We start from the raw sequence: 17909 nt of genomic DNA on the forward strand, positions 1-17909 counted from the left end.
AACCTTTTTATTGTGTAAAGTTTGCTTAAAACCAGTTCCTTAGAAGAGATAAGCATGCAAAAATGTGAGCTTAGGTGGGGTTTCATAATTATACAAGAATGAAAAGATAGCGTTGGAAATTGTGAGGAAGGGGAAGGAAAGGCTGGTAAAATATGGAGAGGATGCTTGCCAGCTTTAACTAGCATTTTACACTTGATCTTTCCTGATTTAACTGAATAGCAATTTACTGAGTCATTTTTTTTTTTTTTGTTTCCTGAGGAGAGAGCTTGCAAAAGATCGGTGCTGCAGAATTTGATCCTATGTAGATAATGTTCACAGACATACATGCGATTTTTAACATTCAGTATTCCTCAAAAGGATAACTGACAACTTGTGTCCAGTTTGTCAGATCTTTACTCCTGCTTAAGAAAGTAGTCAGCCATTTTCTGGGAGAGATTCAGGAAGGAAACATACTCTCCTGAAAACATTATAACCTACTGTATTACGTTGGAATGGTTGTTACTAGCCTTGCAGTTGTTCCTGCAGGATTCCCTATGGTTTGGGACCCACAGAGACATCAACTGCTTCCTTAACCTGTGACAAATACCTTTAGTCTTGTTATCAAAGATCTTTACTATGGAGCTCAGATCTGTTGCCTGAGATGTGATATACTTTCTTTACTTTTTTCTCATGATAAGTATTTATTTTAAAACAGGAAGACAATTGAATAGTTGAAAGTAAAGCCTTTGAGAAACCTTGGGCAAATAGTATAGGGATCTATAGGAATAAAATGGCTGCTTTTTGGTGAATGTAATAGAAAAGCAGAGAAGAATAAAAAATTCAACTTGAGTATGTGGACAGAACAACTCTATTTTATGAAATTTTTCAAAGTCTAAGGTTTTGGTTTTCTTCATTGCAAGGTGAAAAGAAGCACTTGCAAATTTGTCTCATACAGCTGTGAATTAGCATCAGTCCCATCACTCAGCAATGCAGTGACCAAGGTGCTTCTTCATCAGGGTAACCCCAGGTTGAAGCCTCTGGTGCCATATAAAGTACAGTTATTGGAATCTAGAATGAGCTCCTCTGAACTTTATACTGCACTCCTAGTGAAAGACTCCATAGCCTTTTACTCAAAGAACTTCATCTAAATGGCAACAAAATACAAATTTTAGCCTAAATCTTTTGTCTTCATTTATTCATAGCTTTTTCTACAGCATGATTGATCTTACATCCCTTTGTTTTGCCTCAAGTGTTACCATCTTACTCATATTCTCAGATGGAGTTAAGAGTAACGCAAGCTGTAGGAAATAATTTGCTGTCCATTTTTAAGCTCTTAGTAGTTATCTGTGGACCACACAGCCTTAGCCTTAGATCACAAGTGATCACGCAGAGTCAGGGAGACTGAGATAGTGCTGTATTCAAAACTAAGTAGAATAAACCACTGTGTGGTGTTGCAGCCTATGCCAGTTAGCTGCAGTTAGAGGCTGCTGCAGGAATGGCTCCCCAAGATGGACACCCTTGTTAGATTTGATTTGTGACTTTGCCACTTTTAAGGTTTTTTTTGGCAGGGTTTTTTTTGTTTGTTTGTTTGTTTGTTTGTTTGTTTTTGCTTGTAAGCTGTTGAGTTAAAATGATATAAGAAAGAGGGAGTTTTTCTATGAAATTCTTTGCATAAACTTTTAAAATATTCCTGCAGAATTAACAGAAACTCTGCCTTCAATCTTATAATTAAAAATAAATCCATACATTTTATCTACATCTTAACTCTCTTGAGAAGGCAGAGCTAAGTTAATTAAAATACAATTAATTTCCCTTGGATATCTTTTGAATTTTTTTTACATATGTCCTGGTAGAAATGTGCTATAAAGATTATTGACTAACTATAAGTTAATATAAAATTTGTTAGTTCCGTGATTGTTTTCTCTTCTAGATATAAATATGCTGAGGATTTCTTCAGTTAGAGACCAGGAGCATCACCAGAAAATTTAAGTTTCCTGACATGAAAAATCCAATGTCTAGTTGGAATTTTTCTCTAACTGAAGACTTTTCAAAATGTATATTTTTACAATAGTTCTGGAGCAGTAAAAACAGCTGGGACTATTTGGAATGAATAACTACTTCAGAACTTAGCCAGATTCTAGGGTATTCTTATCTTGTTTAGTGTTACAGCCACAATTAAACATAATTCTGTTACTTCACAAAGTTTACATCTCAAAACACTTTTCTGGCCACTGTAAGGCAACTTTTCAAGTTCATAAATGAACCCCCCTCAAGTGCAATACACACTTAAGAACAGGTAGGTTGCTTCGAAGGTAATGTTTCCTATTTATTTCCATGGAAATAAAACAGATAAAAAAGCACAGTAATGGTATTTGATAGAGCAAATTCTCAGCTACAGAACACTGTTTCAACATAGTCACCACCATGAGCTATGCATTTCCACCAGCAATGAACAAGCTGCATGCTGCACTCACAAAAACCTGCACCAGCAGAGGTGACCCACTGTCAGTGTCACTGCTGAAACACACCACCTGCCACTTCACTGTGTTCACATCCACAGTTTGGCCTCCATCAACATTCAGTAAACATCAGTGAATGTCAATGGATTCCACACCTTTGCTTCACACTCACTTCCATGCCTGAAACCATTCTGTCGGACTGTCCCTGTGCTGCCATCTGTCACAGAAACAAAATATAATGAAGTACTGGTGGGAAGGTTCAGCCTCTACTGCCATATCACCAACATACATCTCTGACATCTGAAGGCAACATCATAAAATAGAAGGCATTATTTTTGGAGCAGAATTTGTAGTTTTCAGCTGTGTTAATGTTATTGTGGACGAAAATGTAGACTTTCCACTACAGCGGGATTTATCTTGTTAGCAATTTTTTCTTTTCTTCTGGGACCTATTCAGGCCTCATTTCTCAGGCAAAACTCCTACAGGGAGTAGAACTAAGGATTTCATTAAGTAAGGAACACTAAGTAGGCAAATATGGGATGAAAGAATTACCATAGCGTGTCCAGTAGAGTCATGAATTAGCGACTGTAAAACATGATGGCTCTACATTTCTACAGACTGCTTTACAAATCATAGAATACTGAGGTAGCTGATGGAAGGAAACTTTACAGAGAACCCCTGTATGTTGCACAGCACAGATGGTTTTCCTTCTCTGTGAATGAATCTTGGTTTCTTGAATTTAGCAGAATCATTGTTAGAAAAATGTCCAAGCTCAGTAGCTGCGTTTCTATGTACAGATGTGGCTTGTTTCTGTCAAGGCTTGTATGAAAGCCCTGGAGGCAGCTCAAAAGTTGCATCAACAGCACAAGATATAAATACTTGGCTGCTAATACCCTGGACTTCATAGCTTTTGGCCCACTTTTATGCTGAAGGTAGCATACATGGCACTGAATATCACATGCATTATTATTTGTCATTTTATTTCTATACGTGTCAGTAAGGCAAGTCTCTCTGGTTTTTCCTCCTCCTATAACCTCTTCATTACTTGTTGCATTAAAATACATCAAGAGAACAGCGGTCTGTGATGGCAGTACTGGGGATTTCAAACTCATTTTAATGAAGGAAGGTCTCTCATTCCAAGCAGCTAGGCTGTTGTCTTTTTCCTTTCTTTGGATACTCAGCCCATGATTTGAGAAATCCAGACACTTGTACACAGCTTTAATGGATTGTAACCTACAAGTCTGTTCTCCGTGTTATAACTTCCTGAAGTTAAGTAATAAATTACTTTGTTAGGCAGTCAAAAAATGGTGCAAGGAGGCTATTAATGTTATCGCAATATTGCTAGCCAAAATGTCTCCACCTGAAGCTGTATATAGAAATGAAAATCAAAGGCTCAGTGAAATATAGCAGACATCACTGAATGTTTTCAATGACTTTTGAAATTTACAATGACTGTCTTGGAAAGCTTTCTCTGCGATTTAAAGCCAATGAATATATTTTATCTGATTGTAACTTTTCCAGGAAAATAAAAGCTATGCATACAGTGTATACTCCTTCAGACTTTACAGTATCAACTGTTTTTGGCATAGTTACTAACAGAAATGAGTTCTTTTTCTCCTACCTGATGAATACCATAGTAATTTCTGTGACCAGAACACTAGGCATTTTGATTATCTGCTATCAGCTAACAGTTATTTCCTGCTACTGAAAGATGCTTGCCAAATAAGTTTTTACAAAGTACATACAGAACTCCTTGTTTTGGAGTTCTCGTGATTGTGCTGAAAGCCTCCAGGAGCTGAAAAGGAAGAGACTTTGTAAGTCAGTGGTGAGGGATCAACATAACTGTAGTAGAAGAATATTTAAATTCATGGGGGAAGATTTGAATTTAGTGACAATAGTGACCACTTGTTCTTATCTTTAGTTCTTGTTCTTATCAGAAGTTTATAAACCGATGAATTTAAAATATTTTACCCGAATTTCTGGTCAACAAGTTTTATGTTTCAATAAAAATAATTGCCACAGATGTTGTTCAGTACTCTGTGGTTTTCTTACTTGGGGAAGAGAAAACACATCCGTAGTTTTATAACAGACTGACCTCTTCACTTTTGAAAGCAGAACAAAATCTGTCAAGAATTTTCTCTTCTTGCAGACAGTTCAATACAAGATGTTCTGGATTGCTGCTACCAACATAGGGTTTTCAACATATTCTGGCTCCAGGCATTCCAAAATCATAGGCTAGCTTCTGAAAAGATCATAGCACAGCTGAAAAATAATTATTTCAATATATCAAGCTAATTTTTTAGGTACAGCAAACGATTACAACATTTCAAAGAATACTGTCAATATAAGTAAGTGGTTTTCCTATTTGTGATTTTCCGCTGGGTAAAAACATATTTGCAGGTATTTCTTGCTAACTGTTGATTGCATGTAGATGAGAAATAGACAAGAAAAATAAATAAATAAGCCAAAGCCTTTTCTAACTGCATGAATCTAAGAATGAGAGCTTTAAGTTAAAGGATGATAAAATTGAAACTTCCCATTAAAATTAGTATATTTGGCTAAAAATTATGGACCAGAGAAATGCTTGTAGAGGGTCTTTCTGACAGCAACAGTCAGCCTGGATTTAGAGAAAACCTCAGGTAACATTAACTATACACCATGTTCTTTGCATTGTGGAGTTTAGAATGGAACATTATGCAGGTTGCTCTGAAATTAATGCCTCCTATTTATTTACATGGAAACTACATCAGATACAAAGAGCACATTAACACTGATAAAGCAAATTCTCAGCAAGAAAACACTATTTTTTAACATAGTCACCACCACTAGCTAATTTGTTCAAATGAGCCAATCAAAATACTCTTCATTTCATGGTGTGACAGCTGGGCATGGCTATTTAGAATGTCACTTAAACGCACCACCCACAATCTCACTGAACTCACATCCACTGTTTGGTCTTTGTAAGTGGTTATTGAGCATGCAAAAATGTCAGTGGGTGCAATTTTTTTCTGCATGAAGAAATTTAATGACACAACTTTGCTTCATAAGCACTTTTGTGTCAGGCTATATTTTTTTTCTTTGCTGCCATTTGTTACACAGCAGTGAAATGTAACAGAATATTGGTGGAAAGGTTCAACTGTTGCTGCCATATCACCAACATCTGTAGGCCAATATCATAAAATAGGAGGCATTATTACTGGAGCACCTTTCTTATGTTAAAGTGCATATGCACCTTGGCACATGAGAACTGTGCATTCACCTACTCAAACTACGATTGTGTATTGGATGAATTCTTTTTGTTTCTATATATTTTTCCCAGTGATGCTGTAATAAGATTTTATTTTGTATTTTTGAAAATCAGTAAGTCTGGGACAGGTTCTCTTTTAGTATCTGAATCAGACAGAGCTGTCTTGAACTGCTAACCCCTTCAAATGACACAGACATGAAAGGGATGCGCGTAGCCTTTCACTGTGCTGAGATATTGGGATAATTATCCAACATACAGTTCCCTCTCAGTGTCTTTCAGTGCATTTTGAATGAAGAGACTGTGAGGACAGCTGATCTTAATCTGAGAATTCACTTTAAAGGGGCTCAGGAGATTCAGTGCTAATAGAGGAGCTAAGTGATACAGAAGTATTACTTACTCCTCAAATGGAAAGATGAAAATGAGAATCTTTAGATAAAACAGGGTGGAAATGGATACCTGCTGATCTTCCCCTAGGCCCCCCCCCCCCAAAAAAAAAGCCTCAGTGATGAGTATGGAGAGAAGCTGATGCCATCCAGGACCCTCCTTTATCAACTTTTTTAATTGATTTCAGTGGATCAGAACTCCATATGCTATCAGGGAATATTTATGGACAAGAAAATAGGATACAGGGGAGAGGGGGCTTTCTGTTAAAACAATTAATGTAATGGACTAGATGGTAGACTGGAGAGCTAGTGATGATACATGTGTAGACATAATTCATATGTCTCTGACTTTCTGTGACTTTCTAAAACACCTGTATGTTTTATCATCCAGTTCCAGCCTCTTCTTTTGGGACTTATGGTTTTACATGTTTCCATATTGCACCCAAGAAATGATCCAGATTCATCCTGAGACTGTGAATAATGACTACTTATCAGAAAGAATAATGCAATCAGAATAGCTTAGCTTTACTCCTCTTTGCTGTTGTGCAGGTCTACAACACTATTTGTTGAGGTTTGACTCATCTTATGGGTGTGTACTGTACTAAGGATAGTAGGAAGCACCCAGAAGAGTTTAGAAGTGCTCAGCAACTTCTATGTAGAATGAGACTTATGCAGTTGATACTGATGTTATATTAGTAGCTGAAAAAACATCTCCTGAGGGAAAAAAATAAAAATATTATCTGGCACAGAAGGGAAACTTCTCTCATAATAATGTGGAGCATTGGATTCAGTCCTGTTTGTTCTTTACAGCATAATCTCTCCAAGAACAGAACCATCTCTTCACATTAACTTTCATCAGATTACCTTTTGAGAAGCAGGGTCATTGGCAACAACATTTACACATCCAGTAGAACTACACGTCTGGATCATAGCATAAAATATGTTTTTGGTCTGAATCGGACCAGTTGTATTTTAAATGATGATGAGGCGTCTTCTTTGCCACTTCCTTCCTTCTTCCCTCTGAAGAAAAAAATATTTGCCCATTGCAATCATTTTCTTCTTCACATTTGGTGTTCTTTTTCTCCTTTTTTTTCCCTTTTAGTTCTTTGTCACTGGTTTCAATGGTGATTGTGAGGTGGAAGCAGGTTAGACTGATGGAAAAAACTGATAAATCTTGTGGAATAGTCAGAAATAAACATGAAAAAGATGAATAGCTACCTCCCTCAGATGTCTTTCCTTCCCTCATTGAAGACAGAAAATGGGATTCTTGACTTTCCCAAAGTGAGTAGCTTTGTGTGCCTGAGTTGGCTGGGTCCAAGATTTTACCTAAGCATGAATGATGGTTTCAAACAAAAAGTTGATATGGTCAGGTAGACATTAGAGAGGATTTTGTCACAATGGTTTGGCATAAGCCGTAAGTCAAATGTAGATTTGATGGGAAAATTTGCAGGATGGCAACCATTAGTGTGAGTTTATGCTGATTCATACTCACTCAGCCTTTTTCTCTCAATTACCACATTTTTCTAAGAGAAATTTTACATCAGAAACTATCTTGCCAAAGACTTTTCCATTGCTTAGATTGGACCGAGTGGGCACCAGGACTCCTTCCATCTCACATTTGATAAGCCATGATCTTCATTGGAATTTTCATTTGGCACTGATAGATGGATTTGCAAGCATTCCCATGACATTGTAGGCATATACAAGTATGACTGGCTTCATCAGTCCAGTAGTGCTTTTACAGGCTTGAAGGGGTTGTGCCTCTCCAATGGCCAGATGTGAAAAATCCAGCAACTGCTGAACACGTGTGAAACATAGGAAATAGTGGAATAAAACAGCCATGAGCCATCTTTTGTCTGTGCTGTTGCTGGAGATGAAGGAAAAGACAGAATGGCATGGTTTTGTTTCTTTAGAACAGATAACTGAAGGTAGCTCTGAAAATCCAGAAGTAGCTCCTCAGCTGGAAGAAAGGGTCGTATTTTTTGTTTCCTTCATGAATTCTAATATTTTCCATATTTTTCTATCAACTGTCTCCTTCCTTCTCAAGTCATGAATGAACAGCACCTGCATGCTAATATTCTGCTGTACTGCCTATAGTATGGTTCATGTGTTCATTTAACATTTATTCTCTGCTTTGGAAAAAATACAGTGCAAAAAATACCTATACTCTTTTCTTCAGACAGGAATTGAACTATTCAAACTAGTATGCAAAGATAATAAAATGCGAGTGAACACCTTCAGCTACCTAATAATGAGGTATAATAATAATAAAGAATGAGAGAAGTTTTACAAGAAAAGAGGAAAGCAAAAACCTTTTTTAAAGAAAAACATTTTAAAGAAATGTTTTAAGAAAACATTAAAAACCTTAAATGACTGAATCCAAAATAATTTTTCAGGAAGAGCAATATCAAAGAGAGTACTGGAATCAAATGTTCTTTTGCATTTCTTAGTCTAATTTCGTACAAGAATTACTCTAATTTGCTGCCTCAGCTCCCATGTAGTATCACTGGATCAGATTTTTTAGATTCAGCAGGTCAGGAATCTGACAGTAGCAGTGATCATTAACAGCTTTGTTTTCCCTAAATTGTATTTCAAGAACTGTTTTCCCCTATGAAGCAGGAGTTCTGAGCTAGTGTATTTATTTCCTGTGCTCCTGTGATGTAGGGAATAAAATGTTTCTTTGAATGTTTGTTCTTTGTTGAGTGCAGCATGGAGGCGTTTGAGAATCAACAGTCCCTTGTGTTTACAGAAGCAGTCACTTCACCACTGCATGCTGTCCAGGATTTGCCACGCTAGTCAATTTAGGGTAAATTTGCAAAGTGGTGCACAGGGAGTCACACAGTTAAATCCCATTGATGTTAATGGGAGTCGTGCAGCTAAATCCCTGCACATTGCGTTGTAATTTACCCCTTTGTGTTTCTCAAACCTGCTGGCTCGTGACTAATCTGTGTCTCTAATAGAAAAACCCTAACATGTTTTCATCATATATAGAATGGTGCAGTCTACATATTATTCACGCTATGTGTGCCATGTAAAACAGAATTCTAAAGTAAAGACATTCTGTCTAGTGATTGTTGTCTCCATATGTTTATGTGGTTTTCTTATAAGTTACAGAATAGTGATAAAGCTAGCATTAGTCACCACAGTCCTCAGAACGTCAACTTTTTTCACTATAGTTTTTGAAAGCTAGTTTGATCTCACTTGCAATAAGAGAAGAAGAAAATATTTTTTCAGTGAAAGCACAATGTCTTGAAAATTTTCTTGATTGTCTCTGAAAATGTTTTTAACTTATTTGTTGGTCTCCACAATGTTTGGGGGAGACATTCTAATTTAATTCTAATTTTCTGAAGGTCTTTTCTGTCTATGTGTAGAAATGAGAGATTGCAGCCGGTGTTTCTAAAAAACAGTTTAAAAGAATGGGAAGGTGTCAAGATATCTTGAATGGCTTTGCCACTGAGCATATCTCACTTGGTGTTATGCTGATGACTGTTGTTAGGAATATTTACACTGCAAGAGTATGGAGCAAAGCTCCTTCAGCTGGCCATGAGATGGCAAAAATATCCACCATGCACAACCATGCATGTATGAAATATACAAAAAGTGGTGTTGATACAATACTGCACCCATTCTAATTAGCTCTGGCTCCGACAGTTAATTATCTCAGCAGCACCGTGCTGATGTGGCAACAAAGCTTCTTGGTTCAAGAGCTGGCTCAGGTAGCATTCTCCAAAGAGTCCTTACACCGCCCTTCATTGTGTGGTGTAGGCATGCCCATAGAAAAGTAGGTAAGATAATGAGTGACTTTATCTTCAGTGAAAGGTTTGGATAGTTCTCCATAATTGGGCTTAAAACTGCACTATGACTGTTGAGAAGAGAAAGAAAATATTGCCTCACTTTTATTTCTGATTCATTTGCTGAATGGAAAATAAGTTATGAAAACATATCATTCAAGACTATGTCATCAGACATATATGCAGATCAGATAATTGAGGCAGAATAGACAACCTGAAATAGAAATTCCATAACTGCTCTGCTGGTCACTGGAAAGTCTGAGACATACATGTTGGCAATGCAGATCATGCTGATAAATCTACTATCATCAACAGGTCTTCTCAGAGTCTGTTATCATTTGGACCCGTACTCAGATGAGTTTCCATGCAATCACTTTCACTTACCAAATATAATATTTTGATTTAGTCTTGTGTTTAATTAAAATCATTGCAGGCAGCAACATTTAGTAGTTGTCTTTTTTGAGTGAATCTTCAGTCATTACTCACCACCCTTACATCTTTTTGTATCATTCCATTGCTGCGTAATTAACAACAATCCTTCATCTTCATCTCCCTGTTCCCTAGGCTTCTTTGTGGGTACAAAGGACGAAAAACAGGAGCCTAGGGAAAGACTACTTCCATACAGAGGCTTATATCAGCACCATTTGCAGAAGCATCCCTGCTCTACTTGAACTCCTAAACTGTCTGCCACAGACCTATCTGCCATAGACACCACAGAAACTGGATTAGATACTTACAATTTTTTTCTTTAACAATTTAAAAAAAACAAAACACATTACTGACTGAGTGACTATTGAAATTTTAAAGAGACTTGGTGTTTTCTTACAGGGATGGCAGATTTGTATGCTTGATATTTTGGTCCCTCCTCATCTTGAAAACTTTCAGATACTAATTCAAAACACAAAAGCACAAAAATATGTCAAAGAGTTACTAGAATGAGAATTCTGGCCTGAGAAAAATAACTTATTCAGGGAAATTGATGTGTATCTGTGACTGACTTCTTCCCTTTTTCCTCCCTCCCTCCTCCCTTCTTACTGTCTCCATTCCACATGCATCAGAATGGATAGCCCTGGTATGGAAAATACAGACTGTGTGATAAAGTTCAGAAAAGTCATAAGCAGCAAAAGAGGAGAGCTGTGTCAATTTTAAGCAATATTAGTATTGACACTCTTTCAGACATTATTCTAATCAAATAAAACAGCAAAATAGTTATAAAGAAGCTTCGTTAACAATAGTCAAAGCAGTTGAGAAAGCACTGCTGAGAGTTTGTAAGGGAAACCTTGACAACTCCTGATCTAATACTTCAGAAGGACTTTTTTTTTTGTTAAGGACTGGATCACCTTTTTGAGGACAGAATGAGGCAGAATATAGACTTTTCTAACTGGACTGAGAATTACCTCCCTAGCTCTTTTCAATTTAGAATGATGCAATATTAGTCACTTTCAAACACAAAACCACATTGCTTGTATAGTGGTTCACAGTTCACATGAATATTGTGATTTAGATGGGAAAATAGTATCTGTGTGTCAAGAACCACTAAAGTGCAAATGCTCCATAATTACCTCTTCCTTTCTGTAGCTGTGTGTCTGGTAGAGCTGATTCAGCTTTGAGGAGGGTTGGATTTGAAGGCAAAAAGGCCTTTAGCAAAGCTGTGGAATGAAAGGGAACCACCTAGAGAAGAAATTAAATGTCAACTATATGGCATTGTTTAGATATATGAGGTATTTGGGGGGTAACAAAGAATATGGAAGAGGAAAGATAAAAGCAATTCGAATAAGACTTACGGAAAGTTGAAAAAGCAGGGTAAAGTTTGTCTCTGATAATGCTGAATCTGTTTGTAAACAGATGTGTTTCTAAACAATTTACTCTAAAGTCTCACTTTGTGTACTAATTGGAAGCAAATATGATCTTTGAATTAATTCCATTTTAGGAAAAAGAAAATAAACCCAGTAAAGGTGTTTGTCTCCACTGACTGAAGAAAGTGTGAAGTGTTCACCTCATGAATGTAGAATAATCTCACACATTTTTCAATTCTTAGTAAATTTCAAATTTAAAAAATGCAAGGTGCTTAGGAAATAATACATGTTCATTTTCTGAATTTGAAAGTTAGACTCTCTTGTAGTCCTACACAAAAGAAAGAATGGCAAACTCATTTCTATTTGGATTATAAAGTGGGCTATAAATCTTGGTATTCTTAGCATATTCTGGCTTTAGAAAGGCTGCAGGCATATGGAAGTAGCTTTTCTCATAGTGTTTTGATTTTTGTGTTTGACAGTGTGATATTCTGAGACATGGAAGATTCTGACATATCTAGATCCCTCCAAACATCTGGACAGAGTAGGCAGAGTTCACTGAAACCTGGCTTCAAGGTGTTATATCCTTCCACTTGGTTCTCAGGATGGCATCATAGGGGTCTGGATTTGTTAATCTCTGCAGGCTTTTAATCTATTCATAACAACTGGTTTTGATTGACATCTGAGCAGCTGTGATATACTGAAAGGAAAAAAAACTGTAATGCAGACTATTGACTGGCTGTGATTCTCAGCATTGCAGCAGCTTGTTATGACAGCAAGATCTGCTATAAAAAAAAAAAGTAGGAGATTTACAAACTTCTGGCTCAGTGTTCAGAGGGGCAAACTTAGCCACAAAAGATTTAAATCAAAAGGGTAACAGAGACTCCAGGCAGTTTGAGTCTCACACAAAATTGCAGAGGAATGAAGTTATGAGACTTCTCTGTCATTTCTATATTTTGGTTGTTCTGCATTATTCTGCTGTCTCATTTGTATTTACTAGGGAGTCCTCAGGTTACTGCTGCTGTAACTATAGAATAAGATGTTCCAATTTAACAGATCAAAATGTTTTAGTTTTAAGGACGTTACGAAAAAAGGTTTAAGCTAATGTCAAATGTCGATTAATATCACCTGGTAGACATACAGCTAATCAGGGAAGCTGAAGTTATTGATGAAAACCTCTGACCAGAAGGGTTATATTTGGTAAAGAATTTCTTAAATGTATCAGGAACAAACAGCAGTTCAACAATTATAGCATTTTGACATGAGATAAGGTTAGTAACCACAGCACAAAAAAGGAAGTGCTCAACAACTTTTTTTTTTAATCTATTCCTGTAGAAAAGCAGGATGATGTATTCTTATGATAAAGCATTAAGGAAATACTTTTTACTGAGCCAGCAGATAGGGAAGATCACAAATATAAACAGTGGAAATTAAATATTTTTCTGAAATCAGGAGGACTGGCACCCTTCAGTGCCAGAATGAGGAGATTCAACAATTTATTTCACTGATTTGCAGATCTTGCAACTCTTGGGAACTTCAGGATTCTTACATATATCTTTAACACATGGTGATATACAGAGAGAAGTTGAAACAGAAATCTGGAAAATAATAACTTCAAGGTTAAAAAATGGTAATAAAATATTGCAATTAGTAACATTTTATAAAAAATAGGACATATAAGACTTGAAATCTGTCTCATGAGATTGCAGTGATACCTGATTAAAATAAATGTCTACTGTAGGCTTATGTATACTTTAGTGAAGTACTTGTTGAAGACTGAGTGCATACATATGCTCTCTGTGTAATAGTGGATGGGATGGAATTCTTTATCAGACTCTTGTAAGAAATGGCAACATTCCATCAAAGTTTGAGCACCTATAGCTGCATTCATCTCTAAACATCTATTTAAAAAAAAAATTGTAAATCTATTTAAAATAAGGTAGTCATCTACATTTCTACAGAGAGGCATTGTTGACTTCAAAAGGCAACAAATCCTGACAAAAATCCTAATTAGATCATTTAAAATGATCTAAAGGTGTCCATCAATCCTTGTCTAGGGAGCCTGGGTAACTCTTTTACTCTACATATCCAGTTTCAAGACAGAAATATAGCTCCTTATTTGGACAGGGTGTCCTTTCCTTCATAGGTACCGTCACTACAGTGAAAACTTTTTTAGAAGCAGTGGTTACAAAATCTTATATTAGATCTTATTAGATATTAACAGATCTTATATTAAGTGGATTGAATATGTCTAATGTTGATAGATATTTCACAAGTCTGTCAGGGCTTTGTAATCTATTTTAAATCAGTAAGTTTTGAGAAACTGTTCAAATGTATGTTAGATACTTCAGTTCCCCACCTATTTAAAAAAATAACAAGGTGCATTGTGTCTTAAAATATTCAGCTACACCACACTCAATTTTCAGACTCATGGCTTTCAAACAGAAGTTATTTATAGGTTTATTCAGCCATGAAAGAAGGTGAAAGTGAAGTAGACAGTACACAGAACTATGGGAACTGTCAGGAAGAAAAGAATGAATAATATAATATAGTACTATAAATGAAAGAAAAAACATGGCTTGCTGAAAGATTTCCAAGTGTTATATATGGGAATCCTAGGCCAAATATTATTTAATACTTTTGTCAATGATATGAAAGAAAGGATAAACTAAATGGTAGTAAGACAAATATGTCACAAAGACTAGTAGTGAAGATATAAACAGTATAAATAAATAATGCTGATCAGTGTGAATTATTTGGCTAAGAAGCACTGAAAATATTGCTTTTGATACTGCCAGATTAAAAGTCACACATCTGGGAATTAAACTCACCCTCTAGATTTACAGCATGGCAGACAATGCTCTGGAAGTAAGAAAGGTCTTCTAGACTTGATAAAGACCTGTCTGAATGTGAGGATTTGCTGTGATGCAAAGAGGAAAGAATTATCCCTGGATAAATCTAGGGAAAGTTAGGCAGGGACAAAGACTGGTGTTCTGCAAATGTAATATGTATTATCTCTGTAGTACTGCTAAATCACACTGCTGTATCCATGCTTTCAAAAGGAGGTTAGCAGGTTGGATAAAATTAAAAGAATTATAATGATGATCCTCTGCCTGATGAGGCACATCTCTTTTGCATGAGCAAAGAGATTGTTTTTTTGCATCAATCAGTATCTCCAAGGTGAAATTAAATTGTAAAAAATGGCCTAATCGCATCCCAGCTGTGGGGAGAAAGCTAACTGAAGATTTTGTCTAATTTAGACTGATGAAAGAACTAGGACTGAACTGCAAATATTAGCAAAGAGACTAAGAAAACATTAGCTAATATAGTGTGAGTTGCAACAGATTATCTATCACTAGGGATGTTTTAAAACTAAGAGTATATATCTTTTTAATAAATGGTTTAATATAGATAGATACCATGGAGTTGCTGCAGGACTCACTGGGTGAAGATCTGTTCCCTTGATATGCAACTGACAGATGAGGTAAACACAACTGATCTTCTAGGCTTCCAATCTATTAATATTTACAAACATTTTATGAAGGATAATTCATATTAAATTACCTTCTCATTAACCCCACTCTGAGTTCCTTGATTCTTGACTCGTACCGTTCTTTGACAAGATAAAGTCATCGCCTGTATTTTTAGGTGAAAATGTATGTTTTCTCTATATTTATTATAGCAAGACTTTCATTGCTCATGTCCATTTCTGTGCACTTTGTTCTTCCTAGTGTAATAAAGAGCACTGAATTTCTGGAGATCTATTGATGTAGCAATAAAAACTTCTCCAATGTAAGTCCCATAATGAATTTCATAATGTTATTTGGGACTAAATTTAAGCACCTCATGCTTCTTTTTGCCATTAATTAAACATCACTTTAGCAAAAAATCAGTCTTACACAGGAAAAGGAAGTATCCAGTGGGCTCTACTATACATTTTTGTATAATAAATTTAGAGTAAGGGATTTTAAAGACGGATTTATGTAGTTGCAGGAGAAGGTGTGAGTGACATGGAAAATACACAGGAGCACAGAGGCTGCCAATCAGAAAAGAAAAAAAAGGAAGTGTCAAAAAGTTGTTTAAATGAATGAAACTGCACAAGTTATTCTCTCAAGACTAAGTTGAAATAGTTTCTTTGATGTCTGTCCTTAAAATGAAAATAATGTGAAAATATTATTAAATAAATTATTCCTTAGTAAGTAGACTATAAAAGTAATAGTAAATGCACCCGCAAAAGAAGCTTCAAGAATGATAACTCAGGTAATTGGATCAGAGGTGGTAGATAAAATTGCTATAATTTAGACAAAGTTGGGCAGGAGTTCTTTTTCAAGCATGTAGTGTCTTGTTAGATTCAACAGAGCAAATCTGTCTCATCTTGATGTTACTGTCAGCCAGCTTTGGAATGAGAGAAAAACATTAGTCCTTACTTTAGGCCAAGAAAAGAGTTTCACTCAAGATTAGTATCAGCAGCACAAAAGGATACTCAGATCGTCAACTCTGTCTCCCACTCCTCTTTCTTTACATCCTCTACATCTCTAAGGTTAAATGGTAATAAACACTGCAGTTATCCACCTTTTGCACAGATTATGGGATGGCAAGGATGAAGAAAATTCCTATGAAAAGTGATGGATAATGTACTTAATAATTTTACTGTTAAAGTAGTAAAGTGTTAGTTGAGCTCAACTAGTCTGCCTATCTCTGAAGCTCCATGCATTAATGCCACAAGGTGTTGGTCATAATTTGTCCCATGAGACAGGGAATGGCTCTGATGGTATATACTTACTTTGCAGTGCAGACTGGGAAAGGGATTGTCTGTTTAGGTCTCATCTGCAGCTTTAGATGATTAAAATTTGGCAATTACCATCAAAGATCCTTACTTTGATAGTTTATGCAGAGGCTAAAATAGCCAGTGAAACAGGACTGGCTGCATGACTCTTTAGCCTTTAGATTATGAACTCTCTGGGTGAGGACCATGGAAAATTTTTCCATATTACCTAGCAGAAATGGATGCTGTTGCGGGATCATGACTTCTAAATACCACTGCATCTGATGTGTGGCATGTCCCGGGAGAAACAAGCTAACTGCCAATAAAGAACTGAAGAACATTTTCGAAAAGATAGTAAAATGTGAGAATAATGTTTTTTACTTATTTGTTTACTTATTTTAAGAAACAGAAAAGTAATTCTTCTTTCTCATAAAATACAACTTTTTTTCCTATTTTCTTATACATCTCTTTCTATTTGCAAGAAAGTCTTACTTGTGGTGATTTCCTATTGAAGCATGCAACCACAAAAACAGGAGTCAATTCCGCTCATGCCAACAGCTTGGAGAGGGCTGGTACTGTGCCTCTACATGAGTAAAGCAAACTACCAGGGAAGACTTGGTGACATTAGGAAAAAATATGCAGGGTGCAAGTTGTAAAAGCAGCTCAAAGCAGATGAAAAAGAAGACAGAAAGGACTGTGTTTTCTCTCTCCTTCTCTTTCTTTTTCTTAGACAAAACAACTGTGTTCTTAACTAAGCTTGAAGGAGTGGAATTGGACTCAAAAGAATCGGTTCAGTAACTTGTTTGCTTGTTATAGAACAGAACCTTTACATCCTGCTGCTTGATGCAAAGGAACAAGATTAGACTTGGGAGTCTACCCCAGATTCTGTTAGGAGAAACTCTAAATCTCCTCTATCACACAGGTACTCTGCAGTATGTTTGCATTGCTTAGAGTGGTGAGTAATTGCTGGTCAGCAGGGATGTGAAATAGAGGAGCACTGCCATACTGGTGACCTGGAAGTGTTAGAAGTCTCTGTGGCATCTGGCAGAGATGCTAAACAAGCTCATCACACTGACTTCATGGACAGGCAAGGACCTATCCATGGGTGAGCACTAGTAACCAGGCAAAATGAACCAGGAGAATTAGTGTTATAAAAACAAAACTGAGTGCCATGGCTGTGAAAGGGAAGATGAGTTTCAGTGGCAGTGATCAAGAGAAATAAACTAAAACAAGGCTTGTGCACCTCTGCATCGCTGAAAACTTCTTAGCAGCTGTGTTGTTTGAATGGCAGTATAAGCACCAGGGGATGGGGAACTCCACCTTGCCATGGACAGAGATATGAGAGATGTACGGTTGTACCTATACTGAGAGATATACCGAGTTTTGCCTTTATGCAATTGTTGTGAAGTGCAAAGACACACTCAGCTCCTGTTCGCCTTCAGGGAGAAACATATTTCTGCAGGCAGTGTTTGAAAAAGTGGAGTTCCATTAG

The sequence above is a fragment of the Tetrao urogallus genome (assembly GCF_951394365.1).
Source record: "Tetrao urogallus genome assembly, chromosome: 7".
Lineage (NCBI taxonomy): Eukaryota > Metazoa > Chordata > Aves > Galliformes > Phasianidae > Tetrao > Tetrao urogallus.